This window comes from Struthio camelus, chromosome 11, assembly GCF_040807025.1.
Source record: "Struthio camelus isolate bStrCam1 chromosome 11, bStrCam1.hap1, whole genome shotgun sequence".
In the NCBI taxonomy this organism is placed as follows: Eukaryota; Metazoa; Chordata; class Aves; order Struthioniformes; family Struthionidae; genus Struthio; species Struthio camelus.
This window is the reverse complement of record NC_090952.1, coordinates 8,891,757-8,908,209: the sequence shown is the minus strand read 5'-3', so window position 1 is coordinate 8,908,209 and position 16,453 is coordinate 8,891,757. Positions and strand designations below refer to the sequence as shown.

General features: G+C 40.6%; 1 protein-coding gene across 14 annotated transcripts in view; it reads right to left on the bottom strand.

Moving 5' to 3' along the window:
• ACSL4 (acyl-CoA synthetase long chain family member 4) overlaps positions 1 to 16,453 on the bottom strand; it is a 66,595-nt gene that overhangs the window by 31,841 nt on the left and 18,301 nt on the right. For 6 of the 14 annotated variants that reach the window (XM_068956914.1, XM_068956916.1, XM_068956917.1 and 3 more), the window contains exon 1: positions 7,447 to 7,587. The exons of 1 other annotated variant lie outside the window; for it this stretch is intronic. The gene's annotated coding sequence lies outside the window, so the exon portion shown is untranslated. Of the gene's footprint in view, positions 1 to 3,924; positions 3,996 to 7,446; positions 7,613 to 16,453 lie in introns of those variants that run through there. 7 more of the 14 variants (XM_068956920.1, XM_068956924.1, XM_068956921.1 and 4 more) reach the window with 6 other exon arrangements.

The window sequence follows — 16,453 nt, the reverse complement described above, 5'->3', positions numbered from 1 at the left end:
GGTAATTATCTGGCTCTCACTTTTCTTCCACCAAGAGCAAAGCAAACTGAAGTATAGCATCCAACAATAGTTCTGGGAAACGGGCAGAGGAACACAGCACGATCAAAGCAAGACATTCACCATACTGGGGAACCTGCTCATCATCAGAACGACACGCATCTTTTTGAGAGAACATCTGCTAATACACCTTTCTTCTAGTGTCCACTGCTTCCGTGCCCCAAAAGCCTTCCACCTCAAAACTGAAAATCCTTGAGGTTTATGGAAGAGGGCTTCAGCAAGACCATCTGAACTCAAGTTTCTCTCTTTAGTCCACTCTTGTTCACAGCTTTCTCAAAACAAGCCCAGTCAGAACCTGCAACTTAGAAGTGCCACGTGGGACACCACTAATAGATTACTTGTTCCCCAGAATATTCTAATCCTTCTAATAAGAAAGTGAATAGTTCAACCTATGGAAAAATAGTATTAAAGGACTGATTACAGAGATCCTGTAGCTTCTTTGGCTTCTTTTTACAGAGACTGCTATGCCCAACATTATCTATCCCTTGCACTTCAAGTGGTTCAGAAGAATCTTATTGTATTAGAGTGTCTTCTTGTTTTAAAAATTCAAACACCTATTACAGAGTTTGGCATGCCATTCATTCTCCACTAGGATCCTCAAGAACAGGGAGATATGCCTAAAACTACTCCAGATAGATCTGTGCAAACTACACAGGGAATGACGTTACCTGCCTTGCACAAGTAGTTCAGTATAACCATCTCAACTCTGCTATCAGAAATAAGAAATATTTCAGTGGTAAAACTCTGTCCTCATGAAGCTCCCTGTCCAAGATATTCATTATCATTGGTGAGCAATTTTCTCAAAATGAATTCGAGAACTGCTTCTCACTGAGCATCGATATCTCCAACTTACCTAGGTAAAATGACAAACCTCCAACCAGTTCATTAAACAAAACTGAAAGGTCTTAAAAAGCAGAAGTGCAAAAGGGTTAAATGGTTATAATTACAATGGTAGTTATCATTATCAAGTACAAAGCTATACTGCAGCTTTATTCTGCACAGCAAGCTTCAAGATGGTGGCAGTTGCTGCCACTCTGTCCCCGATAGACGCAGTGGCAGTAGCTCAGAGATGGGAGGCTGCACGCTGGTCACAACGGGCACTAACTGCTCACAAAGAGTGCCGTCCAGCACACACGGTGTGCTTGCAGACTACTACAAAAAAACAAAACAATCTTCAGGTAAGAATCTTCATAAAAAGGACTACTACTACTACTCAAATAACTTTCCTGAAGTTACACAGCAAACACACAAACAAGCTATTTTAAAGACTAGACATCTAACTGCAGTAACTGTAGTTAAAACTGAGTAACTGCATATACACAGGAAAACCTCAGTTAGTGAGGATGTGGTTAGGAATGCATGTCTTGTATCTTAAAATGTTTAGGACAGTGGTTTAAAAATAATTAATAGCCATCATTTCATGTTACATGAATTTACTGCTGTGCCTGCTAGAAAAGAGGTCATATTTATCAGGAAGTGTTATTTAAATTTAAAAATGCTACAAAGTTAGGTATGTGTTAAAGCACCTAGCTAAGAGGACCAAGGATCAAAGTACAGTGTAAAATATCGTTTTCACTTAAAAAATGGGTTGTACATTATCGTAATAAAAAAAAAAAAAAAAAAGAACAGGTCTGCAGTACAGATCTAACAAGTAATTCTGCAAAGCAGAATCATTAGTTAGATGTAAAGAAAATAACATTGTCCATGCTTATGCTAGAACAAAAGCACAATGGAGTGGGCTAAATGTGTTATTAACGAATACTTTTAAGTAAATTGACCTGAACACAAGCATTTCTGTAAATCTCTTGGTATAATTCACTTGCAATCTTATTGTAAGTGTTACACAGAACATCACTTCATAGTACTTAAAACATCAGTTTAAAAGTCTCTTTCATTAGTACAAATTTTAGAGTACAAGTATTGGGATGTAATGTGCTATTTTAAGCCTGTCCTTGTCATGTCAACTTGTTTCTAATTTCATAGGCTCTCAAGCATAATAAGATTTTTTTTTAATTGGTGTATATATTAACATTCTAACTGCCATTACACATTTACACCATAAAGCATTCCTGATTATAATAATAATATAGGCATTTTCCCCATACACTAAGAAAAGCGATTAACAAAAAGCATGAGATGAGCTGCAGCATCATCACACAATTTAGAGAACAACAGATAAACATGCAGGCATTTTGTTCTGTTTTTGGAAACTTAACATCTGCTACTGAATGAAACAATTGAATTGATAACAGAAATAAAAAAGGAATATAAATCTACCGCCTAATAGGGAAGTTACAAGTATGCTTTTAGAGAAAGATGCTCAACTGATAAACAAATGACATACTCTAGGGAATCAACAGTCACATCAGTATACACTGAAGGAAATCCTGGTTCACTAGCTTTTTCCTCAGTGAAAGCAGTGATATTCAGGTATTACAGTTTTAAGATTCTCAGATGTAAAGTGATCTACATATCTCACCTTGAAGATCAGTGATCGCCCACCTGCACAACGCCCAAATGTTTGGCACTAACTGTACCACAAAAAACATGCAAAATTTAAACACAGAAACATAGATATTTTCTCAATACATAGGATTCCTTAAAAAACGCTATACTTTTCACCTCAGTACTCTTTAATTTCAAAGGTAAGTCAAAGTGCATATAGCTCCATCTGAAGCAAAGAATCACATCACATCAACAATGGCTGAGGTTGGCAGGGACCTCTGGAGATCATCTAGTCCAACCCCCCTGCTCAAGCACGGTCACCTAGAGCACACTGGCCAGGACTGAGTACAGACGGCTTTTGAGTATCTCCAGCGAAGGGGACTCCGCAACCTCTCTGGGCAACCGGCCCCAGGGCTCAGTCACCCTCACAGGAAAGAAGTTGTTCCTCATGTTATGATGGACCTGCCTGTGTTTCTGTTTGTGCCCGTTGCCTCTCATCCTATCACTGGGCACCACGGAGAAGAGTCTGGCCCCATCCTCTTGACACCCTCCCTCCAGATACCTATGCCCATTGATCAGATCCCCCCGCAGTCTTCTCTGCTCCAGGCTGAAGAGGCCCAGCTCTCTCAGCCTTTCCTGATAGGAGAGACGCTCCAGTGCCTCAATCATCCTGATCTTCAAAGAGGGAAACAATTCATCATGTCCTTCACGTTACACAGCAATACATCCCGGCGCAAAGCAAAGATAAAACATGCTGACATTTTGATGCAATAGCATTACCTCCGCCCTCACATCTATCATAAGCAACTCACACGCCCACAAAGTTTACAAAGAATCCACCACGCAAATCAACATTCTGGCTATAGGAAAACGTTTTCCCCAGGAACCCGTGGCCCAATCACCTCTCCTTACTTCTGCTGTTCCTCTCTCCCAAGACTGCCTGTGCAATTCAGTTGCGTTTTGAGAAATGGTTCCACATGTCTTCTGAATTTTCTACTATATTTAAGATTATCTTATAATGTAAAGTAACTCTCAGGCAAATCGTATCAACACATCTCTCTCTCTCACATGCACGCTCTTCATATCTAATTTCTGCAAAGATCAGGTTCAAACCAGCATTCAGTTTAGGACCGGCTCAAAAGCTATTATATAGCTCCTTGAGCTGTGGCAGTGTATGTCAAAAGTAGCATGGTAGCCTGAATAGTTAAAAGGCTTCCTCTCTAGGGCAGCAACAACAGCATAAGAAATTTCCGCCCCGACCACTCATTCCTAACCTCTGTATCTCGCACTTGGTCAGGTAAATAGTGCTATGCACATCTGGCACAAGATTAGAGCCATAACTCGATTACAAACACACTTCATACAAAGTGTTAAGCAGAAACTGATAGCCTTAAAAAAATGGAGGGGGGGAAGGGTATCTACCGTAGCTTGCTTAAGTTGTGTTCAATTCTTTTTGTTGATCCTGGCCAAGTGGCTCAAGGTAGATCACCCTGGGTATCTACAACAGAAAAGAAAACTGAAACCACATCTCTGAAGTCGTTCTGACAACTAGCCAAACTTCCTTTCTGCATATATGAGTATGGCCTTATTCTATATAGTGTCTTTTAGTTCAGGTTCACAGAAACAAATGTGAGAATTTCTCATAGCTCCAGCTATGAGAGCTGGAGTATTAAGTATTTAAGTATTAAGACAACACTTAAAACACAAACAGCAATCCGTGAGAAAGAGCCTTGCAACTTTCAGGCTTCACAGGAACAATATATCATTGTGGAAGCAGAAGGGAGAAACCCGTCACACCATTTTAAGTGCATGTTTTACTTTCAGCTTAACACAAGTTACTCCATGAATGAGTGGCCACAGAATAAATAATTAGTGCTGTGCTCAGCTTTTGTTTGTATGTGTCTATATACAGAGCACAAGATTTCTGAGGAAACATGCTGTTATTAGAGTCTCAGCAAGTTAGAGGACAATCCTACTCTCCCCTCCCTTGAAAAAAAAAAAAAATCAAGGAAACAAAGGGAAAGCCGTAGCACAGTAGTGAGAATGCCTGTCCACTGTAAAGCATAGTTCTATTAGCAGAAGAGAAATACTAAGTTTCCCCTTTAGGCCCTTCCAGGCTGCTTGCCTACTCCATGAAGCACCTTCCACACGGAAAGGTGACAGAGGGCAATGCCAGCTACAGGAAGAAGAGGAGGTAAGGTAACGCTGAAACAACAACAAAGAGCCACTCTCTAGCTGCTGTCGAACACAGGAAAAATAAATAGCGTGGCCAACTTTGAGATGCATCTTTGACAAAAAGGATGTTACTTGGAAGACGCTGTCCCATCTAAATAACAAGCTAGTATATGAACAAAGGGTACAAAAATGTAAGTTTTTTGTCCCAGGAAACTACTTCCCTCTTTCAATCAAAATTCCTTTTCCCTTGAGAGAATAAATGCCCTGAAGAACAGGGACCATGCGGTTAGTTGTGTATACAATGAATATTTCCCTTAATAATTAACTCAATCTCTTTTTCATTTCAGTAATTTATTAAAAACATTTTTCTTAGGGATAAGCACTCGATCACTTGTCATCTTAACTACCTGACCCCATTTATTAATGAATACCTTTAAAATTAATAGAATTTACATGTTTATATCTTTGGCTCACGCTCAGACTACTCATTGGGGTCTTAACTTTATTTAAAACAGCATAACAGGGTCCATCTATTTTACTAGACACATATCTTAATATTGCTTGAAATACATTTGTATCTACTACTGCCTTGCTTAGCAACTTGTTCAAGTGTTATTTTTCTAGTTTTATAAAAGAGCTGAAGCATAAACCTGTTGTTAGAAGGAGGTCATCCACAGAACACTGGTAATTATGATGCTGGAAATTTATAGCTACTGATAAATGTTAGATTATTCAGTCATCAAACAATGGGCGATACTGTCACTTGCTAGCACGCTATATATTACAGATAGTGTTAAAGATAATACATGAGTAATGTTTGCATGAGATGCAAATACCTGAACAATTAACATATCATGAAAGCCTTACCACAGAGTTTTTAATTTGTTTTTTGTATTCTCTGTTCTAAGTTTATATAAGCTAAGTTTAAGACAGCAACGAAGGGAAATTGGCAGGCAAAAAGACATGAGGGATAAGTTTAAAAAAATACTAATATAACCTTTTTGTGGAGATAATTAAGACTTCTGTAGAACTGTATTCAACTCAAACTTTGCAACTTTAAATAAATAGAATAAATAAAGAGAAGAAAAAAATAAAACCAAACAATTTGTCTGAAACTGGTGGAACATTGTTATTTGTACCTTTTGCTTGGTAGAAAATATAATTTAAACAAATCCCCAAAGCCAATAAGATTTTCACATATTAGGAAAAAATAATCTGTGCTTTCTAATCATTGGGATTTCTGATCCCTGACCAACTGTGAAGACTGAAAAAGTCAAAGTCAATTAAAACAATAAAAAAATATATTGTTTCTAATTACTATTTGTAGCTTTACTGGCAAAGCCATAAATGCACATACGTCTACAGTATTAAGTGACAAAGAACTTTGCATTAATATTTTTATGTTACAACAGACCAAGATGAACAGAACAAAAAAAGTAAGGACGGGTATTATTTTGAATCTGATAATCACGTTTTGCAAGCATCATGGACTAGAGAAATTCAGTTTATCTGCAACAATTCTCAATTTACATCAAATCTCTCTGTACTCTCAGCCTATATTTATTATCTTCACTAAAAAAATCAAATTTGAAACAATTATATTAGATAAAAGGGTTATAAAAAATAGTTACAAAATAGCTCACAAGTTGCTATAACTATTTCATTAAAGCAACAAGAGGGATAAAAGATAATTGGGGCTTTATTTAGTTGCCTGATGTTGGCTTATTTAGTGCTGACACTCTTCCGGGGGCAGGGGAGGGCATGAAGCACACATGCACTTTCTTTTTAAATCAGCTTAAAATATCTGCAAAGCATACAGATATTTTAGGATATTGCAAAGTGAAACTTATCTCAGAGGAATCAAACAACAAAAATAACCAACCGCTTTCTTGCATAGGAGCAGATGCTCCTATGACGTGAAACAGAAAAAATAAGCATTGTGCGTAGCGTTGAGCAATGAATCACGTTTTCCTGGGTTTCTGCGTGTGCTCGCTACATCAGCATCAGACCATACCCTGAGCCCGGCCTCCTCTTTTGCATCTAGAAACGCAAAGGTGGGAGGGGGCTATGGGGGAAGAGATAACGCTGTTGATTGTATCGGGCAGGGTTCACAAAACCCGTCTGGTTCCCAGGAAGGGAGATGAGCAAAAAAAAAAAAAAAGGGGGGGGGGGATGATGCTACTGCAAAGCAAGAAACAGGGCGAGCAGCCTCTTCTGCCATCAGGTAGCTGGGCCGCTAAGAGCCAAGCGGCAGAGGATGCTGCTGCTGGCCGGGCGCGCTGACAGGCAGGAGGAGAGCGGGGAAGCCCGGGGCAGCCAGCAGCGCTGCCCCGCAGAGCCTGCGGGCCGCGGCCACCTCACCGCGGAGGGAAAGTCACAGAAGGACGCGGCAGCGTCCAGCAGGGAGCAGGGAGGGTGCCCCCCCAGCAAGGAGCGGATGCGCCGAGCGCAGAAAACGCGCAGCGGCGGCAGATGCACCCTGAGGAGCTCTGCCCTTGGGAGCCAGCCTTCCCAGGACCCCCGCCACCTGCCGCGGCCGGCCCGCCCGCGCCTCCAGCGAGCCGGCCACCAGCCTGACCCCGTTTAACCCCCCTCCTCCCCTCAGCTGACCCGGCTGCCTCCGCCCAGGCACCCGGGGGCCGCGGTCCCAGCCCCGGCGGGGAGCGCCATCCGCCCGCCGGCGCAGCGCGACAACCGCCCCAAGGCCCGCCCGTCCGCGGCCGTTACGCGGGGCAGCGGGCGGGCGGGCGAGCGCGCGCGCGCACTCACCGCCCTTCGGCTCGGCTCGGCTCGGCTCGGCTCGGCTCGGCTCGGCGCGGGCGGCGCAGAAGGCGGCCCGCGGCGGCCCCGGCTGCTAAAATGGCTGAGAGCGCGCGGGGAGGAGGGCGGAGGGCCGGGGGGAAGCGCGAGGGGCGGAGCGAGCCCCCGCGCCGCCGTCCGGCCCCCGCCCGCCCCGCTGGCGCGCAGCCGCGGCCGGTGGGCCGCCCCCCGAGCGCCTGTCCGGGGCCGGCTTTAGTCCCCTCGGCTGCCGAGGTGCTTAGCGCGGTCGGGGGCGCACGTGTCCAGGTGTCCTCTTCCTCCGGAGGGTCTGCATCCTGACGGGGCAGAGAGACGTTACGGGGAAACCTGGCTGCAGACATGGTTCAGGCAGATACCGGTCTATTATTACACGATTAATGTTAGTAGTTTTTCCACAAAGGCCGCGGGACCGTCAGAACTAGGGGCGCAAGGGAAAAACACTTCAAGGAGTAGCCCCCGGCCTCCTTAACCTCACGACGGCCTCCACGCTTTTGTTAGCAGGGTTGAACCAGAAGAAGGAACACCATTTGTCCAGACCTTTCCGGCTGGACTAGACGAGCACACGGGGTTTGCTATCCAGATATCCTCTCGGACAATTTGGAGACCATCAAGTTGCATCTAAGGCCCCCGTGGTCTTTTCTCAGAACGCAAGAAATGGGTTTCAGCAGCAGCACTGACGAGAGCAGCTTGGATTACTCACAGTGCAGTTCAAAAAGCCAGAGGCCACAAATATCCGTATGATTCATGCAAAAGTTTGCCAGGTGGTTTTACATGTCTTGGAGGCTTCTTCAGAGCAGAGCTCACACAAAATAACTCTAATTCTGGAGAGGGCAAACAGCCCCCTTTTAACAACATGCAAAGGAAAAGAAAGCATTTTCTGCTCTCATCAATGCTGAGCGGAAGTCCAGCACAATCCTCCCCCACGCCATATGGACTGGAGCAGGATGTGAAAAAGCAAGATTACAAACCAAGCTGTAATTATGCTGGGCAACAACTCTTTGTTGCCATAAAAGACAACACCTTGCAGGAGCTAAAATATTCTGGCTACAACAGAATACGCAATGCAGATATTATGCTTAATAGTTCTTACTCTTAGAGAACTAAAAAATGCACCGCTTCCCCAGATGGAGGCTGAACTGAATCACTGTGTGGTTTTTGCTTTGCTCAGGCTACACGAAGTTTAGCGCAGTCCCTTATTGCTCCCACTATGTTCTGATTTGTTTCAAACCTCATTGTTTTGCTCCATGTCAAGTCATCGCTAATGAAAAGGCCTGGATTGTGCAAGATGCCCAAAGGCATGTCTGTTTTATGCAGACTACATATTTTTTGATCCAACCTCTCTGTACTTAGAAAAGGTGAGGCAAACTTTTACTTACTACAGAACTCTTTGTGACTAAAACACAGAAACACTACCCTGTTTTCCAGATCTTCCTGATAAACACTAAAATGTGTAAAAGAATGTATCTGCAACTTGTTCTAACTATTTCATATTTCCTATAGCCTTAAGTTTTAAATTAACTGAGCTTGGATTTACCAATGATGTATCACGTTAGCAGGCAAGAAAGCATGTATTTTGTGCATAAGCTAGCTGGAACACTGGGATGGCATCAGTGGCCAGAGCAATGACCCACTTAGCACAGTATGCTGTTTCCAGTGGTGACTGGTGATGTCTCGGGAAGACTATGAAAACAAGATGTGTACATAACAATACTTTCCTGATACATACTCTCAGCTTTCAGAACTCTGCAGCTCGGAGACTTTTAGCTAGAAGTAGTATATTTCTGTTTACTAGCTCTTCATAGGCACGCATGGAAGAAAAATCCAATTGCTCTCTTAATCCATAAAAGCTTTGGCACCTACAGCCTGATGCAATGAATTCCTTGGTTTTACTCCATGCTGTGTGAAAATCACTTCTCTATGTTTTGAGCTTTCTGACTGTATTTCCATTTGATGTCCCTTATCTTTTGTGTTAATTAACCATGAATTATCATTCTCTCCTCTCTGTCTCCATACCATACTCTGTCTTACAGATGTGTGCCACAGACTCCTTGCACCACAACCTCATTCATCTTCTAGGCTGACAAATCTAGTGTTCCTCAGGTGCAGTTTCATAGCACTTAAAACAAATTCAAGTTGCGGCGGCTTCCATCTCTCTGCTTCAGACTGCATGTTCTTACTCCCACATGGACCTTGTGCTCCAGGTTGTGTGCTCTTGCCTGCAATTCTTCCCTCACCTCTTCCTTCATGCCTTCCCTATAGGAGACCTCACCATGTTACGGGACCTCCGTATTAGCCTCCTCCTGGCCCTGGACAAGCTGGCCATCTGTGCCACTAGGATGAAGCTCAGTGGCGGATCCAAATGACTGTGGGGTTTGTCCATTCATGTCTGCAAGCACAGCCACCTCTGAGCGACATCCAGCGTCAGTGGCTCAATGCCCCTCTCTTAATCCATTTTTGACCTTTTGGTCCTCACATTCCCTCCCTTTTTTTCATTGATTGCCCCTTTAAGCAGGGGATACGTTCTCCATGTTCCTCTTACTCTAACCTTTTTCTCCATGCCTGAAGGGCTTGACAATTTGGTTAGGACTAGATTAGCACCTGCTTTTAAAATAGAAGACAAGAAATCCTTTGTACTCAGCTATGCTTGTCTGACCCTACAGTGAGCTGGTCACTGAGCTAAATCAGGTGAGAACTAACCCCCCAATTTCTCACCCTACTAAGAAAAAAATAAAATAAAAAAGCAACATTTTTGGAGGGCTCAGCTCCCCACAGGATCAGTAAGTGCCAGTACAGTGCAGGTAGAGGCAGGAAAGAATGACCACAGCAGTTCTGCGCCCTGAGTCACTCACCCTGTAGAACCATTCTGAATCTTTGATGATCCCTCTGTTCCTCAAGAACTCTCTTCTAGTTCTTTCTGCGGTGGGAGAACTCAGATGGGCACTGTTTGGATGCTCTAGACTTTCATTTTTCTGCAAAAATATATCATTTTTAAAAACTAAAAACTGTTACTAACATATTCAGTGTTGACAGTTTCTTTTCTAGGACACAAGAATAAATTGTTAAAAAAGAGTTATGCCATCATTAATTGAACCTGTTTTAGAGAAGTAGTTTGAGATAGTACATTGGGTTCCAGTTTTCCCTGCCAAAACTACTTTCTGTTGATTTTTAAATCACTTTTTCCTACTTCTACTAAGGTCTACCCAAACAACAGGGGAAACTAACTAATTAAACAAAGGCAGTACACAGAAGTTCTATCTTATGCATAAAGTTACAAAAAATTAGAATTTTATTTAGATATGAATTATCTCTTTCAGTTATAGATATCTATGTCTTATAAAAAAAATAGTTAAAAGGAGCCTGATTGGTAGGATGACAATGTTCCCCTAAGTGCCCAGCCAAGAACTACACTCTCTGGAATTTTATGTTTTGGAAGAGTGAACAACTAAGTTTGCTTCAGGGAACAAACACATTTTCAGGAAAGCTAGAAAAACAATCTCGTTAATTACAGTCTAAGGAAAAAATACAACCTATCAGTTTGTAGTCACAATAATGAGCCCTAAATTAAGTTTACTAAAAAAGGGTATCCCAATGCAGGGTGCCTTTTTCAATGGAGGTTTTGGAAGCAATACTACCTATGGGAAACATTTCCTGTAGCTACTGGTACGTAGAGGACTAACTGAATTACATAGGATTCACTGAGCGTGGCAGTTCCTCTTTCATTTGTCATAAGAAATAGTTGTGTTTAAACTAGTCATTTGAAAACTTTTAAATGTTCTTCATCTTTATCACAGAAGTTGAAAGGAGTGAGAGAAATGAATGTAGAGGAGAGACAGAGCCAGTCTAGAAGACCTCTATTTTTCACCTATCAGTCAGGGAAAGTTCCAAAATGGTAAAAGTTGCTGACTTCTCCTCACCTTATTCCTGGTTTCAGGAAAGGAATTGCATAATGTCAGCTCTTTAAATATAAGTAATAATCAATATTTGGAGCCTTGTGCATTGTTTATTTCTATCTGGAGCACTGACTGGTAAAATCAAGCATTTCTCTAATGCTATCCTATTTCTTCACAGAGTATACAGTTGGAATCAAAACAACAGAAACCAAATTTTGCACACAAGCTTTCTCTGCCTTTTTGTAGCAAGCACTCTTCACAAAAACTTGTCTTGGTTTTGTCTCAGGTTTACACTAAAAAAAGTCAAAGGAGAATGCACTTTCCATGTTATCTTAATAGATACCTTCTGATAACCCTGAAAACGCTATGAGAAGCACAGCTTCAGAGTGTTAATCCCCAAATAGATGGACATTTTAAGAAAGAAAATAAGCATTGTATAAGTATTATACATAAATAAGTATTTCTGATCTATACCACAGCAAGCCTAAAGAAAGCTCCAGCACTCTGGATTTAATTTTGCTGGTGTAAACAGTTACGTATGTCTTATTAGAAGAAAATACGCAACTGTGTCGTCATCAAAACAGCTGCACATATGTCAAACAATCACTGTACAAAACAAAGTATCTAAAAATGATTTTCTGGACTTTAGAGGAGACCTTGAAGTCATTACAAGGAGGACTGAGTATTTCTCACATAATAAAATATGTTCAGTGCTAAAGTCTGTAAAGAAAGAAAGAAAATAAAATGCTATAAAATTAAATATTTTCTTAAATGTTCATAAGATCCAGTTTAAAGTGCACAGCCACAGTTATCAACAGTCACAACAGGCCAGGCTTACTCTAAAGAACCCATTAGATTAGGATAGATTATAACGAAAAATATGGCTAAATAATTCTGTGTTCTTCAGGTCTATTCCACATTCTTCACATTGCGATCTCTTGAGTCTTATAAATTCCTCCAAGAATATCACAATATTTTAAGCACTATGATGCCCTAATTCAGTATTAAAGCATTCTGGAAATTCATTATAGGAAAGAGTAGAGTTCATTGAGGACCTTGACCTCAATAAGTTTTCCATCTATTTAGGTATGTCAAGGCAGAAATTTGTATCGAAAGAAATAGCAAAGCCAACCCCTCAAATTAATATTTCTCTCTATTTTTATTTCTTTATTTAGAACCTAGATAGCTAAAAAATAGTTACTTGTGCACCTTAACTTTGCTCAAATTTCACATCTAAGCTCATTTTTATATAAATGAGAGACTTAGTGATCAAAAAATAACACAAGGCCTAATCATATATATCTGTGGGCAGGCCTCCATTTCAGTACATTTCAGAGGAATATGTAATAGGCAAGTACAAACAATATTCTCTACTGTACTCCCATGCAAATAGTTCTCAAAGGGAACAGTTGAATGTGCACGTATTCCTTCAAATTTGTATTGCGAGAAGTAGTGTTGGTAAGATTAGAGTGACTCAGCTTATTACTTATGTGTTTGGTTTTTTTTTAATTTCTGTAAGTTATAGGGGGGCAAATAGACTTCAGTAGATTTACAGGAAGGACAGGGGTAATTGACAGGGGTATCCAAAAAATATTTTGGTGCAGTTATTTTAGAATAACTGACTTCCTATATAATGATTTAGCTATTACTCAAAGGTTAAATGATGTTTCTCTTTGTTTATCTATGTTTTATTTTTTAGAGTAAAGAAAAAAAACTCCTAGCTCTTAGGACTGGCAGACAGTGAGGTCTTTTCTATATTTATTTACATAAAATCACTTCTAAGACAGAGATTTCTGAAAACCGTTTGGTCATAATTTGGCAGTCTACCTAGCTAAGCATTATAAAATCTTTTTGTCATGGTGAATTTCCTATGCGAATTTTTAATCAAACTTTAAATGACAATATATCCCTATAAGAATCAGAACAAACTGACCTTGCTTTCATCAGATATTCTTTCTTTTTGTTTCAGAGATTCCTGTGCCCAGAGTGTAAAATGCTGGAGTCACAACACAGAACTCACAGCCCAAGGACTGAAGCATTATACGGGTTTTGAAGCAACTATGTAGCCTTCCAGTCTTAAACTATTCAAAAGATCCGGTCTAAATTACAGCAAGCTGCCAGTCTGCCCTGACATGCTCCAGCAGTTCTGCCTCAGCTTGTTCCTGAGCCTGTAAGGGAGTCCTTACAAGACAGTCAGGATTTACAAGACGGAGTACGTATCTCATCTACCTAGCTTGTTATAATGTTAGAATTTTGCTAGAATGCAAATCATAATCTTTTCATTCTACTTTTCCAATAAAACTTTCAGTCATATCTTGTCTTTTATAGTACTGTCTCATTCTTCATAGGCTCACTGATCTCTGCATTATTTCCCATCTGTCCACTAGAATTTTCTCCATAGCAATGTGGAAAGTTGAGAAAAGTACATAAAATGCAAAAGGAGAGCCTTTTAAAAATTTCTTTATGGACCCTAACCAGTTTTCAGTGGAGGTACAAGCTCCTTTACCAGTTTCACATATTCCACTGCTCAGTAAATGTCTACGAGACTGTTTTTCTTGGTTACCTTTTCCAGACCCTTTAGAAGTCCCCCACAAAACACTCCCCACACAAACACACACTACACTTTTATCTTTCCCCATTTGCATATGTCTTTACAGGCCCTTGCCTACCCAGACAAAGATGCCAGAGGAACAAGTTCCTACACTCTTAATAGTACTTTTCAGTCAACATTTCCTTTGCAGAGTAGCTTCATTGTCAATAGTTTTCGTCCCTGAAATGATCTGTTTCCATTCATAAGAAATTGTGAAACACAAAATGTCTCTCCAGGAAAAAGCACAAACAAACGACACACAAAGATGAAAAGTACACCTTAACACAGTGTCTTTCAAAAAGACACTGGAATTCTTACCTTCAAAAGTAATTCCAAAAACTACAACGGAGAGTGCAGGTGACCTTCAAACTATCATCCGCTACCTTGAACTCTCTGGTAAATCTAACAGAACCATGACTATTTTAAACTCATGCACTTATTATATTACATTAACTTCCCTTTTGCTGTTAACACAGAAGAGAACTCTATTTACACAGTGTTTGTCATGTCAGTAGCTGCTACCAGCTTGGCCATATTGCTCCTTGGGTTCGGATGTGATATGATCTACGAGAGAAACAGTGATAGAATATGCCTCATTTATACCATACTTTTTATGATTATGCTTTAATTCCTGTCAGTAGTTCTATTACAAGTTGACTATTGGAGTCAATTATTTAATTTATTCATATTACATTAAATATGTAAGTTGTGTGCAGAAATAATTGTGGTTGATGTAGTAATTATAGAAGCAATAAATGCTTGTGAAAAAAATGTATTTCTGATTATTTCAGAAACTGGAATTGGGGTGGGGAATGCCTGTATCCTGAGGTGCAAACTTTCAGTTGCTCTTTGGTTCCACTGTTCTTTTACTCACAAGTGAAAACCACCTGGAAGCAGACACCACTACATTATCTGTAACCATACCTGGTTCCAAAGGCCACCTCAGGTATCAGTATTACACACAGCTGACAAATACCATGGTAACAGTTTCTTTCTGTCCAAATGAATAGTATCACTTACAGACCTATTTTCTTACAGGACAATGATCCCTGAGAAAGGTGATGCTGGGGGAGTTTCAGCTTTAGCCCATGTTGCTTAGGTAATTTAACTTCTTCATTAATATACAATAGCAGCATCTTCAAATACAAAAGTTGCAGCAGTTAGAGAAAAGTAGGAGGTAGTGTAAAAATAAGCAGAGTAACAAAGGATCCATTATATTCACTAGATAAACAACCTGCGCAGGTCCATCTCTCACCAAGTTTTGGAATACTTAGGTTCATTATTTTTTCCAACTATATCACTAGGCCTAACAAGAGATACTATTCCCCACACACTTTGTGTATCTCATGATTTTGCAGGCTACAAACACCACTATTTTTTTTCTCTAAGCATTATCGATCAGTATTAGCAGTAACACCCTTCAGGAGGAAAGTCAGGAGTAGAGCCAGTGTTAACTTAGGACAATGGAGCATGGCAGTGATAGAGCCTTTTCCCTTCTCCAGGTTTAAGCCTCAGTTAGTTCTGCCTGTGTAGCTTGTTCAGTAAGCCATGAAAATCTCAGTTGCAGAGTATATAGTATAGGACTATGTTCTTGTTCTCAGAATTCAAAGGGTTACTTAACACAAAGCAGATACACTCCCAAAACATTTCTGCACATGGGATTTATGTATGTTATGGTAAACTCTGAGCTCCCCAAATGTCTGCTACTTCTGTCTTGGGCTGGTGCAGTAAGTTTGTGTCATTTTATGAGGAAACTTCTCTCCTTAAAAAGTATATTTTATAATTTGGAGATTTAAAAAGCACTAAATAGAATGCCATTTCACTCACTGCTCTTTTTATTTCTGCTCTCTATCCTAAAGTTTGATTTTGTTTTATTTTTGTTTTATGTTCAAATATGCTCCCTTAGAAAGTCATTGACTTTTTTTTTTTTTTTTTTTTTTGTCTTCTGTGATTCCAGCCTGTGGTTTGCTCCCCTGAGTTTAACTACAAACTCCTACAAACTTCACAGGGAATGCAAGCACTATGTGTCAGTGTTCACCAAAGCAAATCAGTCAATCTGTCTGTCTGGGAGCAGGAGGTAGAATAGTTGACACCCCACAAGCTTTGTAATGGGTTTTGTGCAGCTTCTCTAGAGTATGAAAAGTTACAATGTTGGTCTTAAATGTTACAGAAGCTTGAAACACTGTAATCAGAAAGCTTCCCAATGCAATTAACCCTAGGAAGTTCAGCAGCTAGCTCCAGGCCAGGGCTCCTCCTGGGCAGGGCAAAAGATGCCATATCCCCCAGGGGCAGAAGCAACTACTTATTTACACTACATACTTTAAGCAACTACTTATTTACGCTACACACTTTTAGTATCTGTGTTTTTTTATGAACTCCTGAAACAGTAAGCCTTATCTAGAGATCATGAGTAAAAGAGAAAATGGAAAGAAAGTCCAACAACATCTTTTTAGTTTGGAAACTTCCAGATAGAACAGAACAAGTGTTTTAGGCTCCC